We start from the raw sequence: 19,613 nt of genomic DNA, 5'->3' as shown, positions 1-19,613 counted from the left end.
GACATTTTTAACAAAGGAGATTTGAGAATAAAGACATAATTTCTGTTAAGAAATCTTCTAGGGGGTGTTACTTAAGTTACTATAGAGAATTTCAATTTATGAATCCGATGCCATTAATCATAAACTAAAGAAAAAGTCCTTGTTAAACTTCACAAGAGTAATATTTGTTATAAAGCTGTGTCATTAATTTCAATTGGATGTATTCCATATTACTGGGAAATGTTAAGAATTTCATTCCTTGGCCAGCAAAGCCCTCATTCCCTGGATGAACATCGTACTCCCCGCAGACATAATGATCAACATATTTGTCGGATTTGTCTGCTGCTTTCCTGTAAGCAGTTTACAAAAGATAAAGGAAAATAAAACGTAAAGGTGCATTACATTTAAAACTTTCACCAAAAGGCAACATTCTTTGAGTTTTAAGAAAACATGACTTAGCTTTCTGACCAATTATCAAGTTGCAGATGTTGAGCAAATTCAACCTTTCATAATTCTATTTTCTTTTAATACTGTTGTTCTGGGAAACTGTCAGGTAGCACCAATGGTACAACCTTCGCTTTTTCTCAGCCTATCTATCACTTTTGTCACACTTTTCAACTATTTCCACTACTGGACTATGTCTTTATTACTTAACATGATGTCCTATACATAAAAGGTTGGTGCATGTATTATTAGAATGGATAAATTGAATTATCAGTGGGATATCCTATTTCCCCCTATTCTGGTCTTCAAATAACTCAAGCTGTCCTCACAATTCTAACTCTTATCAGGGGCACTGATCCAAGGGACCCTGGATTATGGTACTTTTAAACTAAAATTATTAATGATTTTACAGTGCCAGAAAGATTATAGGATTATCCAGTACAACCCTGAATATTCCATCCAAGCATCACATAATCAGAGGACACTTTTATGATTTTATTAGCCTTCAAAAGACACTGCTTTTTTAAACCCACATATCATTTGTTTACATAAATAAAACAGTTCATCTCTCTACATTCTCACTATTCTGACATGAATTTTCTTATGAAAATTAATTCTCAATTTTTTCCTGAAATGTCCACTTAATTCTATAACAACAATGCATAGCAAAAAAAAAAAAAGTGGTTTAAATGTGTTACTTTCTTATTGCTGCTATCACAAGTTAACACAAACGCAATGGCTTAAAAGAACATAAATTTATTTTCTTATGGTTCTATAGGTTCAGAAGTCCAAAAATGAGTCTTTGTGGGCTAAAATCAAGTCATCATCCAGGCTATGTTACTTCTATGGGCTCTGGGGAAGACTCTTTCCAGGAATTGAGTGTATCCTTTGTCTCCATCCACAAAACTTATTACTCCAACCTCTCCTTCAGTCACCCCATCTCCTTCTAGTGAGATCTTTTGTCCTCCCTCTTATAGGGTCTCTTGTGATTATACTGGACCTACACAAATAATTAAAGATAATCTGCGCATTTTAAGGTCAGATGATTAAAAACTTTAATTCCACCTGCAGCTTTAACTCCTCCTTGCTATGTAATACAACATATTCACAAATCCTAAGGATTAGGATACTGACTTATTTGGGAACACATTACTCTACCTACCATACAAAATAATTGGGAAAAGGTAAAATTATGTGTAATGCACTGCTAACTCTGGCAATGAAACATTATATTACATAAAGATCTATCACAAATTATTTTAAAAGGTTTTAGCTACAAGATTATTGATCAGTTGTGGTATATTCTAGGAAAATCTCATGTCCTTGATGTTAATCCATCACATAAATAAATGGTCTTTTTAAAATTAAAAATGAATATTCAAGGCAACCTACAGAATAGAAAAGGAACTGTAGTTGCTATACCTCAAGAGGCCTGATTTCTGCATATTGTATGTACGAACACACCAAGGTCCTTTCCAGCACAATCTGGATGCTATTTCCCCCACATTTACCAAATGCTTTAATTCTCATCACTGTTTACACTAAGTCCTATTTTCTTTAAAGCTTACCTTCATTAGCTTTCCCCCCCTCGGCTTCCCCTTATTTTTCTCCTCTGAGCTCGATTTCATTTCTTATGTATTCCATATGTTCACACACTTGATTATGCTCTGCTTTACAAGATTCTCTCGTTTTATGCATGCATTCCCCCCCCCCCAATACACACACACAAGTTGTTTTGTCTGCGTGACTTATCACCTTAGCACGCAGTAGTACCATCTCCTGCTCAGGCAGTCTCCAGCCTGAAATTTAGTATTTTTAAACTTGTAGTCTAACTTAAACTTCATAATTAAGTAAAGCCCCTATTTGAAGGCATAGTAGGGTTTCTGCCCCTAAAAGTCTGGGTAATGCACGGAAACACATTTGGGAATATAATTGACTTTTATGTACAGAAGCCAGATGCATTTCATGCCTATGTGTGCTGAGGGAAACAAGTTCATCTCATATATCACAATAAGCATCTGTTCCACTAAATTCCGCTGCCGGATACTCATCATACTTAGGCAACAAAACACTTAAGGAAATAAAAGCTCTTTCCAATAAAAAAAAAAAAAATACATCAGAAAGCTTTGTTAAAAAAAAGTCTTCCACTACCAGTTAAACCCAGAGTAGGAATTACTACTAAAAACAATAAAATAATTATTGAAATATAGTTTCTGATAAGGCATGTTGGGCCCTACCCTGTAAAATTTAGAGAAAGTGATGTGTGGGTTTATATTTGAAAGGCTGCTTTCAACAGCAAAGATTGTGTTCTGATGTTTGAATATACTTTGGAAAATGTAGATATTTAAAAGAACTAACAGAAAACAAACTACATGGACATGAACCTGCACATACTTTTACAGATAGTTTTATAGTTTTATTTATAGCATGAATAAATTCATACAATTTTGTTAAAATATCACAAATACCTCCACATAAATAATTTCCTTTTTTTAAATTTTATTAGCAATACATATTCTAATAGATTTAGTGTTCACATAAGTCTCAATATTTCCTGATGAAGTACTTTGTCCTTTTTTCTATTGGACCATTCTTATTGATTTATTGAACTATTTATATGTCAAATATGTCAAATGAATTGCAAATACTTTTTCCTGATTTGGCATTTTCTTTTTATACCTACTCAGGGTATCATTTGAAATATTAAAATTTTCTACTTTAACAAAGTCCAGTCCATCAATCTCTCTTAGTTTCTGTCTTTGGTTGTACTGTACTTAGGAAAGTTAATTTAGCCCTAATATTACAAATGATATTTGCCCATAATTTTTTTCTTTATATTTTGAGGCTTTTACTCAATGTCTACTGTGAAATTAATTTTTATGGATGGTGTATTATAACTTTTTACAACTATAAAACACATATAGCCAATTACTTGAACATTATTTTATGAATCACTTATCATTTTCCCACTGATATGAAAGTCTGTATCATATATCAGTATGTAACCTTATGTAATTACGAAATTCTGTAAATTCAAGCATAACGGCCAGCTTTACTTCTTCACCATTTTCCCCTGAAGGGATGGATGAAGGAATTGCTCTCTTACAGTTTCAGTGTTTAACATAACATGGTTTAAATGACATCTGAACAACACAGAAACTTTATTTTCTAGTTCTGAACTGTGTTTTAGCTTGACCAATCCATCCCACAATTTGTCTCTGACGGTAGAGACTGAATTTTGTGACAGCCACATTTCTATTAAAATTGTGTCAGGTACTGGATAGGTGTTCGAAAACACCTGTTTAGTGACGGGATTGATAGATATCTGGTTTTCCATTGCAGGGGTGCTACCACACGATAATTTTCACTGGCTTTTCTCTGTCAAAAATAAAACATTCATCACTGTTCTGCGTGTGCCCGTGTGCATGTACACACACCCTTTCCAGAGACACACTGTTTTCCTAGTATCAACATAGATTACAAGATCTTTGTTCATTCCAAAGGTCTGGTCACAAAGAAAATAACAATAGAAAGCCATAAATGTGAGACTGGAAAGAACTGAATTGGAAGATGAAATACCAAATAAAACTTTCTCCTTTTTTAATATGTTGCTAAAGGAAATAAAAAAAGTAATGAATGTAAAAATGAAAGTACACGGTATAGGTATATATCAAATGCACTCATTTTCATGGTGGATATATGTATACAGACAAGTATGAATATACGGGCTAAATAGTATGCCATCTGTTTTGTACTTATAATACACATAGATGTACATATGTACACAACAAATATGAATGATTTGCATAAAATTTCAATTCTATTCATTTCCTTAGCTAAAAACTGAAAAGCATTTAAATCAAAACTAATTCATTTAGAAATGTTTTTAACCAATATCTCCCATTTATCCTCATTTTTGTGGCTCCTCATGTTGCCATTTTATGTTAATTTTGCCATAATTTGCATGGATTTGAAACAGTTACCGTAAGAAATTAACCCTTTGGTTAAGAGCTCTAAAACTGAATTTGTGTCAATATATGTGTATGCACAAATACTCACTTAACATAGAAAGGTCAATCACAAAACTATATATACATATATCAAAAAGACAGTTTTGGGGTGCCTCAGTGGCACAGCCAGTTGGGCAGCTGACTCTGGTTTCGGCTCAGGTCATGATCTCAGGGCCGTGGGAGCCAGCCGCACATTGTTCTCAGCACGGACTGGGCCTGAGTTTCTCTTTCCCTCTCCCTCTGCCCCTCCCCCATCTATAATAAATAAATAATTTTTTTAAAAAAAAGACCATTTCACTTAGAAGTTTTGTTATCTATATATTTTGTTATGTTAATAAAATCAATATATTATATATCTTGGTAATAAACCTATTTATTTTATTTGCTCACTTCCATCTGAACTGCCACATTGATCTTATACATTGACAATTTGATACTTTACCATAGTAAATACAGTTATCAAAAAAATAAAAATTAGTGAGTTGCAAGAAAATATATGTTTTGATGAATCAATAAATTAAAGTTGTCAGTCAGTAGTACAGCAAGGTGAAAAAGAATGAAAACCAAAGTTCTCGAGGCCAGTGAATAACAGTAATGATCCTGTATTCTGGGCATCAATCACCATCACCATAAATCTGTGATACCCATATTGCCAAATACTTCACGTACAGCCTTAATGTTGATTAATAGACATGCCGAAGTATCGACATTGAGTGAGACTTTGTAGAAAAAGTGATATTCAAAAGCATTTTGAAAATGTATCATTTCTACATCTGGAAATACCACATTTGTCAATGTTACCTACACCAATCTTGACTTTATTTACCTAATATTTAGCAAATACGGTTTTAGTGAAAAATGTTCAGATTTGTAGAATAGTGTATGAAACTGGTGAGTGATTATAAAAGAAATCTATGACAAATCCTGATTATACAAATTTGCCAGTAGTGGCAGCAAAATATAACATAGAGAATGACATTACCTTTCCCATAATCCTCAGCAGCACCACCCATTCTTCTCTTTAGATAATCGATGTACGTGATCTAAGGTTCTGTACACCTGCCATCTCAGCACACACCCTCTATCCTGGCCCTCCAATCAAATTGCGTCTTACAAGCCTTTCTAGGTAGGAGTTCTAGAGTCACCACTAAAAATTCATACTTGTTGGCAGGTATTGAAATGCTTCCCTTTGAAAATTCAGAACACACTATACTGAAAAAAATGAATCTAAATTTTAAAAATTGCTTTAGAACACTGTGAATTCTATGAAATAAATTGTTTTGAGATTCAACAACTTTCTTCATTTCTGCCTATCTCACCTGTTTTCTCGTTATTTTCTTCCCACATAGTCACAATTAACAACAATAAATTCATTGTTAAACTTCACTAATTGATTATTCAACAAAATAAATTATTTCTACCATCTTTCTGATGCCTCTGCTGTTCTGGTTCTATATAATCCTGTTTTTTTTGAATGAGTTAGCTTTTGATTAAAAAAATAAACCTTGACTTTTATTCTTGAAAAAGCCATTATTTCTTCTTATGAGCTTTATAATGGCAAACATCCACTAGGTCTTGTGATCAACCTAGAGAGAAAATTAATTGCATTATTTTCATATCAGTTAATAATAAGTACTATGCCATTTACCGTCCTCAAATCCAGTGCTATGGATAATAAGTTTTCAACCCAGAGACAGTTGGTTGCATGAGCAACATGAGGAAGACAACCAGCAGTCTTATACCCACACTGAGACATGTCCACACACACTTGCTTGCACAGCCAAAGTAATACCATATGTCCTCAGTGATGTGGGTGGGCAAAAGTAACAGTTGGCCTGCTAAAGAGAGCCATATGTACAGGCAGCCTATCACATCATCCTTTTTACTTATGGTTGCTGAAAGCTTAGTTGAAGTTCTTGCTCTCATGAATGTCATGGCTAGAGAAGATGCTTCCATAGTAGAAAATACCATTTATTGTGCAACTACTATATCTCTGGACATGAAAACAAAAACATGCTTGTATGTTACTCTTCTTATAAAGAGCTACTTAAACATCAACAGAGTTCCTTCTCCCAATTTCACTTTTCTTTACTAAAATGTTTTATATTTTTGTGCAAAGGGATAAATGTGCAGTCTTTTATCAAAAACGAACATTCGTAATCATCCTCGTTTAATTCCATGTCATACAAACCTCTATTTGTAGGTGGATATGCATAAAATTATATTGTTTGACATTAAAAAACGTTAGAGAAAAATAAAAATATTTTAAAACTTAAAATTTTTAAATTAATTCTGGAAAGAGAGGAGACAGTAATAAGCAAAACTGCATTCCACATACATTATCTTTTACAAGGTAAAAGAGAAAACATGGGTTTTGGTTGATTATAACAGCTTTGTACCTTAACAAGAGTTTCTCTGGAATTTCCACAACTGCAAAGACAATTCAGCTATTGTACTGATAATAAAATTTATAGTTTTAAGGTCGTTCTTAATCCTGTGATCAGATAAGATAATTTACTTTTCTCCTAATGGCTTCTTTTTGACAAATGAGAGAGCTTTTAGGAAGGACAATGCTCCCTGCACAACAACCAGTAAAGCATGTCACATTCATTTACAACATAATTTTAAGAAAAATGAAGGACAAACTTGTGAGACAGTAAGAATTCATTTGCATTAAATTAATCTGAGCAGGGCATTTCATGTTCCCTTTGGCAACAATGGTATAGGGGAGGAAATGAATCCATCTTATACAACATTTCTCTTTTAGATTACAGAAAGATTTGAAAAGCTGACATGACCATCATTAAATTTCTTCTGGAAGTCTACAATTAGTGTATATAACTCATGAGTTAAAATATTCACAATGAATATTTGTGAAGAGCACCAGTTATTATGGAACTACTAAATGACATCCCTAGAATATGTCTTGAAAAGTTTTAAAGAGCACCAAGTTTGTGGGTTTCTTCCATTGATTTGGCTTTGTAAACAAGAGCTAATTCCATAAATAAGAACTATCATAGATATTGCTTTATGTAATTTAAACTTAAATCATCCAGGTGTTGGCCTTGACAGATAATGGGTTTAATTAATATTTTTGACCCTAGAAGAACAAATGATTTCACTTACACTTTACCAAATTAGAGCTAATAAATTTAAGGGATCAGCATCTGTTGTTGGAAAATCATCCATCAATATCTTCTAATGGGTCTTAAAAAAACCCAAATTTACATTTTTTCCCACAAGGAAGCAAGCACATTAATTTTTTCAAAGCACACAAATATTATTCCCATTTGTGGTAAACTGAGTAATGTTCCCCAAAGATATTCTCCTCCTAATCCCCACACCCCATGGAGATGTCAAAGAGACATCCCCTTACATAGTCAAAGGGACTTTGCAGATATGATTGAATTAAGAATATTGAAATGGAGATCCTGGATCATCCAGGTGAGCCCAGTATAATCACAATAGTCCTTGAAAGAGGGTTGGAGGAGTTAGAGGAAGTCAGAGGAAGAGGCAATATGGAGACAGAAAGGATGGAACCAATGCACCTTGAAAATGGAGGAAGGGGTCATAAGCCAATGAATTCACATGGCCACTAGAAGCAGAAAAAGGCAAGAAAATGGATTCTCCCCTCAGAGCCTCCAGAAGGAATCAGATGCAGACATCTTGACTTTAGCCCAGTGAAACTGATTTTAGAACTCTGAACTCCATAATAGCAAGACAATAAATTTGTGTTGTTTTAAGCCATTAAGTTTGTGGTGATTTATCAGTACAGCCGTAGGAAACTAACATACCATTATAATAAGCAAAAGAAAGAAAATGAAATAGTGAGAACTTGAGAGCCCTAGGGGGCGAAAAAAAAAACAAACGGGATGTTAAAAACAGGATTTTTCTTGATAACTATATGCGCTACTTGCTTATCCCTGAGCCATGTTATTAATAATGATCATAACCATCCAATCAATATGAATCCACTACTATGTCTAATTTAGAGATGAAATTTTTCTATCTCTTCCTATAATCCCATGCAGATAGCCTTGAGCAACCCTGTATCTAATGGAGTGAACATCTTCATGTAGGAATCTTCCTGTTTAGCAGAGAAGTTATATCTGAAATTAGGCCAATCTGGGGACAATATGTAGAACATTCAAATATTACCTTTCAAGAAAACCACTAGGACTAAGTTTGTGATGCTACCTTCGCCAATAGAATCAAAGTTTATCTGAAAGATTTTCCAACTAATACTACAAAATCATGTCCATTTTTTCCTCTTGTTAAAAATAAATCATTGCCCAACTCTCCATTATATTTATGTTAATTGGATTAAGTCCAGCCATAAATTATGCTACCACAAATAGGAAACCATTTAAATAGAAAAGTCTCACTTAGTGCTGACAAAATGACAGTACAGAACTGTCAAGGATGGGAGGGAGTAAGTGTTTAGTGGGATAAATATGTCCCTTTTCTTATCAAAACTTGTTCTGAGACCTAGCTTGCTTCCTTTCATATGCTTAAGCACAATAAAACTTGTGAGAACACTCCTACTTTTCTAGAGTTTAATCAGAAGAGAAGTAGGAGATGGGAATGTTTTGTGCAAGACTGACATTGAATCTGAGGGGAAAATCAAAAACTTGGAAATAAAATGTAGAATATCCCCACAGTAGCATATGGGAGGGCAAGAAAAAATACTTATTGTCTACCATCTCCTAAGTCCCCTACATAAATGATTTTATCAAATTTCTTTAACGTACTAGCAACTCTTCAAAACAGGCATTTTATTCACAATTTATAGATAAAGATCACAAAAAGGGATCTTAATCAATTCCACACAGCTAGTAAAAGGCAGAATTAGGGTCAATATAACAGCACGAATAACAGAACAGCCTCACCTTACTCGGACCTGGAAGTACGCAAAGAGGCAAAACATGAACAAGGAACTTAAAAGTTAGATGCTAGTAATCTCCCCATTTCATAGAAGCATCTGAGGTGCAGAGAGGCTACACCATTTGTTTCAAGTTCATACAGATGGCAAGAGACAATTTCAAACCCAGATCTGCAAGACACTTTATTACCCCAAGATGTTTGTGCATTATTTCCGGGATTAACTGTGATAATTCTTAACTCTAAGTGAGTGTCCAACAATAAGTATGCTACAATTTATCCTTATTCTTATTTAGTGTGAGAATTACTAAACTTCTTCCCTTGTCTTTTGCAATTTCACTACTCATTCACATTACAGTTTGTCCATGAAAGTAAAGTTCAACGTATGCATCCTTTTTAGTTGCAAATTTTGGAGCTCAAGTAATACATAGTACATCACACTAAACTGCTAGTATCATTTGGAATGAAAACAAGGAAATTTTTCACTGAGTAAAAAATAATTGGATTGTTCATTCCTTTATCTACAATATAGTTCATTAAATGCATATTTGTATTAAAAAGCATAATTTTCTTTAATTCTTCTTATGCTTAAATAATACATTTAAGTAACTGGGGTTCAACAAATCAGAATAATTCATGAATTATACAAGAGAAAATTTTTATCCAGTGACTTCTGTTTTTTCATTCCTATCATGTAGCCCATTTTAAGAATCACAAATTTGTCTTAAAGTCAATCTTCTAGATTTCTCCCCTCTACTTTCTCTTAGTTTCTCTTAAGTGGTGAATAAAATGTGTTTATCCAAAGTTACCCTGGCATTAAAACAATGCAGTGAAAATTGTAGTTGTCAATCACGTCCACTGTTCATACATCTCCACATTTTTCTGCAATAAATCTCCTCTAATACTCCCTATGCCATCAAGTATCACCACAAAAGGAGATAAGAAGTGAATCTCTTAATGTAAAACATAAAATGACCATTCCTCTCCTTAGTATCCCATGCCCACTCTGAACTATGCCTGTTAAAATGAGAAACTAAGTGAACATGGCACTTTTAGGAAAACAAAGTCCAAAATTCAATCTACACCTCTGCAAATTTTTATCCAAGAAAGCATGACCCAATGAGCATCCTATACATGAAAAAAAGAACTCACTTTCATCAGTGAATGTTCATGACACTCCAGCAGTAAGAACTGTTGCTCTTCCACCCATACCTGCTTAGCACTCACTGTTCTCATGCACATAGGTCAGACAACACCCAGGGCTAAGCAGTGACTCTGCCACTGGGGTGGGGGGAGGGGAGGTGGGGAGATAGGTACATCACCAGAGCTGTCTCAGCCTGTGTACAGGGTTGTATGGAAATTTTAGGGCATTCATGTCCCCAGTTCCTGGAGCAGCCCTTAATCAATGATGTAAATCACTCTTGCCCAGGAATGTGTGTACATAAAGATGTATAATGGTCCTCACTCTTTCATGAGGGAGAAAATGATACATCTTTTCTTCTTCCCTTCCTCTCTCCCTCCCTCCTCACTCAGCTACCCATCTCTCTGGAAGAACTGCACAGGAAGAGAAATAAGGCTTTGGTCAGCACTCTCAGGAGGACTCCTCTGAGATGTTAAACAATGATGAGCTTCACACATACCCTGCTTGAGCTACTTTATAGGATCTGAGAGATTTTGAGATTCCAGAAAAATTATTATAAGTCATCCTTTTAATAGCAGGACATGAAAGAAATTGGTTGGATGGTCAAGAGCCATAGAACTTATTATCCTGATTCATTCAAGAATACTTGAGCCATGGGTGTACATGGAGTCCTGCAATCAGATGCAAAGTTAGTATACTAACTAACTAACTAACTAACTAACTAACATATGCTTAGTTCCCATACGTAACTATGTAGGTTAGGTCTATCACAGGGGGGAAAAAAAGTTTCAAAATGTATGAGACTCCAAGAAGTCTCATTTGCCCTTGCTCACCTTCTTCCCATACCCCTAAAGGCTCTACTGAGCATGTAAACACACACGAATGCATCCTCCTGCATAAAAAATCACAATCTGTCTTTGTAACTCAAATGGTTTTCTAAGAGTTTAAGTATAGCAGATTATTACCACTTATGAATGAAAATGAATAAAAAAGCTGAAACAAATTTAAAGGTTTTCTCTCTCTCTCTCTCTCAAGAGTTAAAATGAGACTTACTTTGAATCAGTCCATATCAGACAAAGCACCCATGGCATATATAAAGCTTTAATAAATTTTTATGAATGTGGTCAGGTATCAAAACATAAAATTGCTTGGTTTCTAACTTCTTCTTCTCATAAATCCTATACAGGCATACATTACCTGCCAATGTTCAAGGAACCCTAAAGACTATTCACTGGGAAGTCTGGTGGTTTACTCTGAAAGCAAGTTGTAGCTGTGTTTCAAGTTCACACTAAGCAGTTTTAAAATGCATCTAAATGTGGACTGTCTTCTATCTTGATTATAAGACATAAATTATTCCAAGAATACTCTTAGTAAATATTGGGTCTGCCTTTCAAACCCACTCTTATAAAGGAGGACACAAGGTCAACTGTTAGAAGTTCAGGAGTTATTTGAAAGTGAAGAGCATATAACTCTGCACAATTAAATTTTCTTTTATGTAAAAGAATAAAACCAGTTTTAATAAATAACCAGGAAAATATAAGCAATATTTCAGGTATTTGTACAAAAGGCATATTCGTATATCACTACCATTATAGTTTCAACTAAAAGCAGCTGTGCACTTTTGGGGAAGAGTTGAACTTGAAGTTAAATATTCTAGGCTTAAATTTCTAGTTTATTACATAATAATTGTAGAGATTTAGTAAGAGTAATCCCTCTGTACCAGAGTCTTTTCACCTGAAAAGTGGAACTAATATTACTAATCTTTCTAAACTTCTGTAAGGAATTAGAAATGGAAGTAATGAGAAAGAACCAGGCTCACAGTAGTAGACAGGAAGAATCTGTTGAATCTAAACTGATGTTAAAGGGAGAAGAAAAGTGAAATATTACATCTTAATTGCTAAAACTGTAGATGCATATATCTCAATTGAAAAGCCAATAAGCTCTCTTAAGCATAAAATGACACTGGACCCTCGTAGAGAATTTAGTAAATACGTGAAAGATAAAAATTTCGTCCCTCGATTTTGGTTCTGATACTTATTTACTAAACTCATAATTTATATACTTCACTATTATTAAAATGCATGGTAGCCCATATAACTAATTGTATGCCCACCAATTCTACTAAAAAGTATCCAGCAAGGCCCATAAAGTATTGAATCCAAAAACAAAAATAGCAACCCCAACCACCTAAAAGCAAAACATGAAAAAAAAAAGTCTTATGATTATGATGATTAAAAGTTAGTGCTACTAGCAAGAAAGCAACCTCTAAACTACATAAACTTGTAATACACGTTAGGAATATTGCCCCCCCACACACACACACACAAGCAAATGTGAAGAAATAAATTAAGGACGTTCTGTAGGAAATGTCCATAATTTCATTCCCAGAATTTCTTCAATCCCTTTCCCCAAAGTCCTTTCAGGAAAATAAAGTTGCTATTCTCCTAATGTGAACTCATCACATTTCCCATAGCATTTTCAGAAAAAGAAATATACTTCCTGTCAGTCAGACACTTAAAAGTTGTGCTATTAAAGAACTACTGGTAATAATTTGGAACAAAGGCTGAAGAGGAAATGAGTGAATCAACATGGCTTTTAAGCTAAACTGCCATCACATTTCAGAGCCTGTCTAGAGAGCCTCAAGTTCTCTGCTTTTAATAAGCTTGTGGAGAGTACTGAGCAAAAGAGCCTCCCACTGCTCAGGCGGTTACCCTCTGGTAAATCAGGGTGAAAGGAACAGCGCTCCCCACTTAGAGAGCAAGGTTGCCCTGTCCCAACATACACTAGGACTCCCTACTTCCACTCCTTTCCAATCCTTTGACTGGACTTGCAAAATTGGGCAGGAGCTAAGGGGAATAAGGGACAGAAGGACAAAACAGGCAGCCAGAAAAACAAATGACTGTCTTGAAAGCTTATAAACACATATATAACGCAAATATTTGGGGACATTTCCCAAAATCCAGTCCCTTCAGCTGAATTCCATCCGAATCCCCTAATCCTTGCTGTGAGGATTGAAACTGCCCACCGCCCATCCGCCCACCCCCAGCATTTGCAGCCACGCCAAAACCAGTCTGTCATGACTTTGGGTAATTTGTAAAGCCAGCAGTGTTTGGGGAGCTGAGCAAGCTCGCCAATTCCAAGCCTCTAGTTCGATACCCCTCAGTACATCTCTCCGCTTAACTCACCTGGAGTCAGGTTTAGAAGGCAGCCTCCGCCCAGAGGGACGGGAAAGCAGCCCTGAAAAGCTCAGCAGAGTCCGCCTGAATAATGGAAGCCTTGCAGCTGAGCAGCTCCCCCCGGACCTGCTGCTCTAGCTGCTCCCAGATTTCTTCCACTCCCCACCGGAGCTGTCCTTCCTTTCTCCTCCTCCTCCCCGCCTGCCGCTACTGCACTCCCTCTTCCTGGCGGTGGCGCAGAGAGGTGTCCTCCCAGCCTCCCTCCTCCAGGCGCACGAGCTGTCCGTGGTGCTAAAGAGGAGGGTCGGGGCTCCTCCCGGCCAGATGGTGCACGCAAGACCTTCGTGAGACACTGGAGTCCCAGGAGCAATGCAACAGATTTGCCTCGTGCAGTCACTGGAGAAATGGGCTGGAAGAGGCGACCAGCTGTACCCTGCTAGCATGTAACACCCCCTTGTCAGTTTAAATAACCAATACCCTCAGACTTCTTCCTAAATATCTCCAGCAATTCACAAGTGCCCAAAAGCAAAAAAGGGATTTGAGAACATATCTGTATTAACATTATTCTCTACACAGAGACAGTAACTTGGCTAGATTCTAAGACTGAAAAGTCTAAGAAGTGGTATAAGATTCAGTGTGGTTCTTTTGACATATTTGGGGTGTACTTGGGGCTCTTAAACCCAAACAAGCAATCTCCTAGTCATGACAACACGGATTCCTAAGGGAAGTCAATGGATACTTATTAAAGGCTCTTTGTTTAATAGCCTCCTTTTCCCCCTCAATTAATCTTTACCACAATTCTATAAAGCAGCAGTAGCAACTTTATTTTATAGTTTAAGAAGTAGAGACGGAGTACCTTGCTCAAGCTCACAGAGATCCTATGTTTCTGAACCTAAATAACAACTAAAATGTGTATGTCCCACAATCCAAACCTGTGTACAATGTCTTGCAGAATCTTAGATAATACTGCGCAAGTGAACCAATAAAGATAATAGAACTATCAACAAATCCACACCAGGAGCCTAATGAATACCTTGAATCACAGAGACTTGTGAATAGTCACACACTCCCAGTAACAACAGTTCAGATGGACGCTAACCATGTGATTGCCTATAAAATAACAATAGTCAGAATTAGAAAAGGTAAATAGTGTTCAAAACCTTCAGAATCAATCATCAACCACATGTGAGTTGAATTTTCCACACTAAAAAAGAAGCCAATATTGGCTCTTTCAAGAAGCCTATAATGGGCATGGTCTCTTTGCAAGGGAAAAAATCTTAGTAAACCAACAACACCCTTGTATCCCATTTAGAAAATACACTTACTATTTAATATTTTTTAAACTATCAGTAGTCATTTATTTCAACTAACTTTATATGAAAAATTCATTACCCATTCAAGCTTCCAGTATATTAGATTGCATTGACAGTTAAATTTACTTAAACCTATAGAAATAGAGTTAATAAAGTAAGTAATAAAATTGACTACTTTACTAATATGTCATGATGTATTTCTTCCTCGGGCAAAGGATAAGAATTCCTCCTATAGCATGAAATACCATAATATGAGCTCCACATTTTTCTTTGTAGAGATTAAGTATTAAGTATTATGCTGTATTAAGATGTACAGATTTCTTATATCCAAATCTCTCCTGATTATTCATCCTATGCTTCATTCCAGAAATTATTCAAAAAGGACTTTATTTCTTCTTACTTTCAAGAAAATGTAGGGATAAAAGAGAAATCATTGGTTCACAGAAGGTAAGCAGTCTTAAAGCAACTATGTCAACACCAACCACTAATTAAGTAAGAATAAATTTTGTTCATAAATAATCATAAAAGACTATGACAGAGGTATGACTAACTCTGCATTCTATGTTATCAATTTTACTACTCCTTCTAATTGAACAGACAAATATATACTTATATTTTTCATCCTATATAAATATTTATTGATATTGGCATAATAATGTCATATCTATCCTTCAATACTCAGTGTACATATACCCATAAATCTCTGATTTGTCTTGCAAGTGTATTTTCTTCCTTTGAATGTTAACATGTTATTTATTTTCTTTGTAATGCTTGTTCTCCATTTTTTATAGTTCTGTCCAACTGTAAACTCTTTTATCAATCACTTTACATAACAAGAGAACTTTTTTATAAAATGTGTTGAATGGACAGATTTATGCTAAATTTTTATATACTTACAAAGCTCTGCACCAGAGATGGGAGTAAAGCATTTGGTTAAACTTGAATTACTCTTTCCTTCATTTATTCAAAAAATATGTGCCCATGCTAATTTTTTCTAAACCCTCTGCAAGATGCGGTGTGTCCAATGGTGTTCACACTTGAAATGGTCCTTGACTTTATGGAGTTTACAGCATAATAATGGAGTAACAAATTTATGTGTTCTTGCTGAATAAACAAAAAGTCTATCTGAACTTCTTGGCCAAGGCCATAACATGAAAGCAGAAGAGCTGCCTGCCTGAAAACACTAAAAGGAACTCTCAAGAGGGTCTCTCTGTTGAAATAGTACATCTCATTATGGAAATAATGAGAACAATTAGTAACTGTGCAAATGACAGCACACATGCATCTTTGTGGTTTCTGACCTTTTAGCTTCCTCAAAGGCAAGACCACAAACCTTTCAACACCATGAATAGTATTAATCTAAGCAGAGAATATAACACTTTCACATACTTCATTCTGTTTTTCCTTAAAGTGATTCTAATTTTCAGCTGACTCTAATGGATTTTCTGGTGAAAATATGTATCCAACAACTAACCAGTGAAGTTTTCTTACCATGAGCCATCCTCATACTCTAATTCATTTCTGAAATGCCTGTTTGCCTTTAGTTTGTGATAAAATTCCTTATCTACTTTTACTGGTAACCATCACATAGTAACACATGTGTCCATATTTGACTGGATTTCAGCTTGCAATTGTTCACTTTTCTACGAGAAAAGAGAAGAGGGAACAAGGGATAATATATTTGGAAGAATATCCAAGGGGCTGTCATAGAATCTCATATCAGGATCTTTTTGAAAAATTAGAGCTTAGACTGACAGCCAAGGCCCTAGAATGACTGAAGCAGCTCATATCTGGTCATTTTTTTATGAACAAAATTGTCTCCTAAAATGTTTTCCCTAAAATGGTTTTAATTTTTTAATTCAATTTTATTTGTGTACAAGTGTTCATGAAGTGGAGTTAGAAAAGGGAGTATAAATAAGTAAGCAGGGGCACCTGTGTGGCTCAGTTGGTTAAGCATCTGACTCTTGATTTCATTTCAGAGCATGATGTCAAGGTCTTGAAATAGAGCCCCTCCCCCACCCTCCCACACCCCCACAATAATAAGTAAGAAGTTGGGAGAAAAAAATATTCCACAAAAATCAAAAAGTTTCTAAAAGAGGAGGAAAACAACCTGCTTTTTCTGAATGGATCTGAAAAGAGTTCATTAATTCATAACCCTATACATTGTCCATANTTCTGCCCCTTCTTCTCTCTCTCTCCCTCTCAAATAAAAATAACAATAATAAGTAAGAAGTTGGGAGAAAAAAATATTCCACAAAAATCAAAAAGTTTCTAAAAGAGGAGGAAAACAACCTGCTTTTTCTGAATGGATCTGAAAAGAGTTCATTAATTCATAACCCTATACATTGTCCATAGACTTAAAGCGTAACATAAAAAGAACAGACAACTTAGCAAAGGACTTCTACAGGATCAAATCTTTAAGTTTTCCATACTTGTTTTTTTCCTGAATAAAAGAGGCATTCATTTACATCTCAAAATTAAAATGTACTGTGTGCATCAGCACGTAGGAGAAAGAGGAGCCTGTCTCAGTGCTATAAAAGTGTGCTGTCACTAGAACATACTACAACCTACCATCTTCTCCCACAGGCTAAAATTTTCACCCCTGGAGTCATGCCTTTGAATGTGTCTGGGATTTGCTACTAAAAATAAATATATTCGGCAGAGGAATAGATAAATATTAGGACTATTATATCATTCACTAAAATTTTGCATGCATTTATATATTCATCCATTTGCTTCAGATAACAGGCATATCTGAAGATCCACTGTGTTCATGAAAAGATGGAATCATCTTTGCAACATGGGGTTACTTGAAGAAACTGAGAGGTCAACTATGATGGCAAGGATGAAAAGATTAGAGCAAAAAAGGAGGGGACTTCGAAGAGAAAAGGCTCCAACAGGTCATTACAATTTGGAAGGGGGTAAACATGCCTGGTGAAAGCTATTTCAGAAACTTGAGTGAATTTAATGATTCTGTCTCTCAATTTCATCATCTGTAAAATGAGGAAATAACTCTACTTCACGGCTTGCAGTATTTACCAACCTATGTAAATAAAGCACACAGAATAGTTCCGGGTACATAGTATGCACCAAGTGTTTGCTATTATTATGTATAGGAGCTGACAACTTCAAGGTATAGTAAGATCTGGCAACTAAAGGCAAGATATGAGAAAGCCTCCAAATTCACTTTGACGATTGGCTGAGAGCTGTCTAGAAAAAAATAGCTGAATTAATGTTACATGTACATATTATTTGGGGATCATTTCCCCCTTCTCTGAATACCTCTATCACCCTGTCTAGATATTTTATCGCACTTTTCAGTTTCTCTCTTGAATTATGGTTATTTATGCATTTTTTTGGATTCCTCTGGAAAGAAGCTTATAGAGGGATAGATTCTTGAGGAGCAAAGTTACCTTTCTATCTCCTACAGCAAGTAATCAGTACTGGTAACCCAGTGTTGGTTGAATGAATGAACACAGGAAGATTATTTCAAATTTTTTCTGTGCTATTAGTCTGAATTATACCTATAGTGGTGAGAGAAAAATGATAAATGGTGAAAACATAGGGATCAGTATTTAAATCTATAATTTTGTTTTATTTGAGAAGCTGACAAACTTTCACTTCTAATGAAATCATGACATCCTGTATATATGGATTCACTCCTGCACAAAATATGGTCTGTGGACTAACAGCATCATCATCCCTGGATGCCTCTCAGAAATCATATCTACTGAATCAGTATTTGCATTTTGACAAGACCCAAGTGATTCATATACTAAGATTGAGAGCCCTGTTCTATAATTGCCTTTATGCCCAAATTTCATTGTCAATGAAGGAATATACCACAATATAATAACGGTAATAGTAACAAAAATGCAACTAATATTTAATAATCTTATAAATCTTATAATCTTGCTCTTCCAGATGTTAAGCAAGGTCTTTTATATAATATTTGTCATAATTCTATGAAGTTGCCACTAATATCATCTAAACTGAGACACATATTTTAAGTAACTTCTCCAAGGTCACAGAGCTAGTAAATCACAGATTTTTGAACTCTGGTTGCCTCACTCCAAAGCCCAAACCCTGTTTAACTCACGGTTAATACACTTGCTTCTACCTTCCATTTCCTGACTGTGGTTTCCTTTCTATTTGATTAACTTTATTTATGCATGGCTGATTTTTTAAGCCTTGCCAATAATTTTTGGAACACAGTGTATTATAGATTAATAAAGGCAACACCAAATATCATCCATGAGAAATCGTTGTAAAATAGCTCCAAAAATATTCAAATACTAAGAGTCAAAGGTTTGTGGGGTGGGTTTTTTTGTTTTTTTGGGGGGGGTTGTTTGTTTTGGGGGGTTTTTTGTTTTGTTTTTGTTTTTTTCCAAAATTTTTGTGGCAAAGCTATTTAAGATAAAACAAGATAGCCTTTCTACTTAATTTCTACCTGGCATTTCTCAATGGAATAATATTATTTAAATGGCCCCCAAAATTCCATAAGCAGCCTAAAAGCAGAGAATATGAATTGCTGTATAAGAAAAAAAAATGAGTATAATTATGCCACATGAATGACATCTATAAGAATCATGGGAATTCTATTTGGTATTTAGTATTTAGTTCCATTCTGCAGTGTGATCACAAAGAAGTGTCTATATGATTCATTGTG

At 35.2% G+C, this 19,613-nt stretch overlaps 1 protein-coding gene across 14 annotated transcripts in view; it reads right to left on the bottom strand.

The window, feature by feature from the left end:
• ROBO2 (roundabout guidance receptor 2) overlaps positions 1 to 13,825 on the bottom strand; it is a 1,624,218-nt gene extending 1,610,393 nt beyond the window's left edge. For 7 of the 14 annotated variants that reach the window (XM_034656814.1, XM_034656802.1, XM_034656832.1 and 4 more), the window contains exon 1: positions 13,641 to 13,824. The gene's annotated coding sequence lies outside the window, so the exon portion shown is untranslated. Of the gene's footprint in view, positions 1 to 13,640 lie in introns of all 14 variants that reach the window. The other 7 variants (XM_034656834.1, XM_034656821.1, XM_034656838.1 and 4 more) reach the window with 3 other exon arrangements.
• Between the last annotated feature and the right edge of the window lie 5,788 nt (positions 13,826 to 19,613).

The sequence above is a fragment of the Ailuropoda melanoleuca genome, chromosome 1 (genome assembly GCF_002007445.2).
Source record: "Ailuropoda melanoleuca isolate Jingjing chromosome 1, ASM200744v2, whole genome shotgun sequence".
Lineage (NCBI taxonomy): Eukaryota > Metazoa > Chordata > Mammalia > Carnivora > Ursidae > Ailuropoda > Ailuropoda melanoleuca.
Note: the sequence above shows the minus strand (reverse complement) of the source record. Positions and strands in the feature narration are given on the sequence as shown.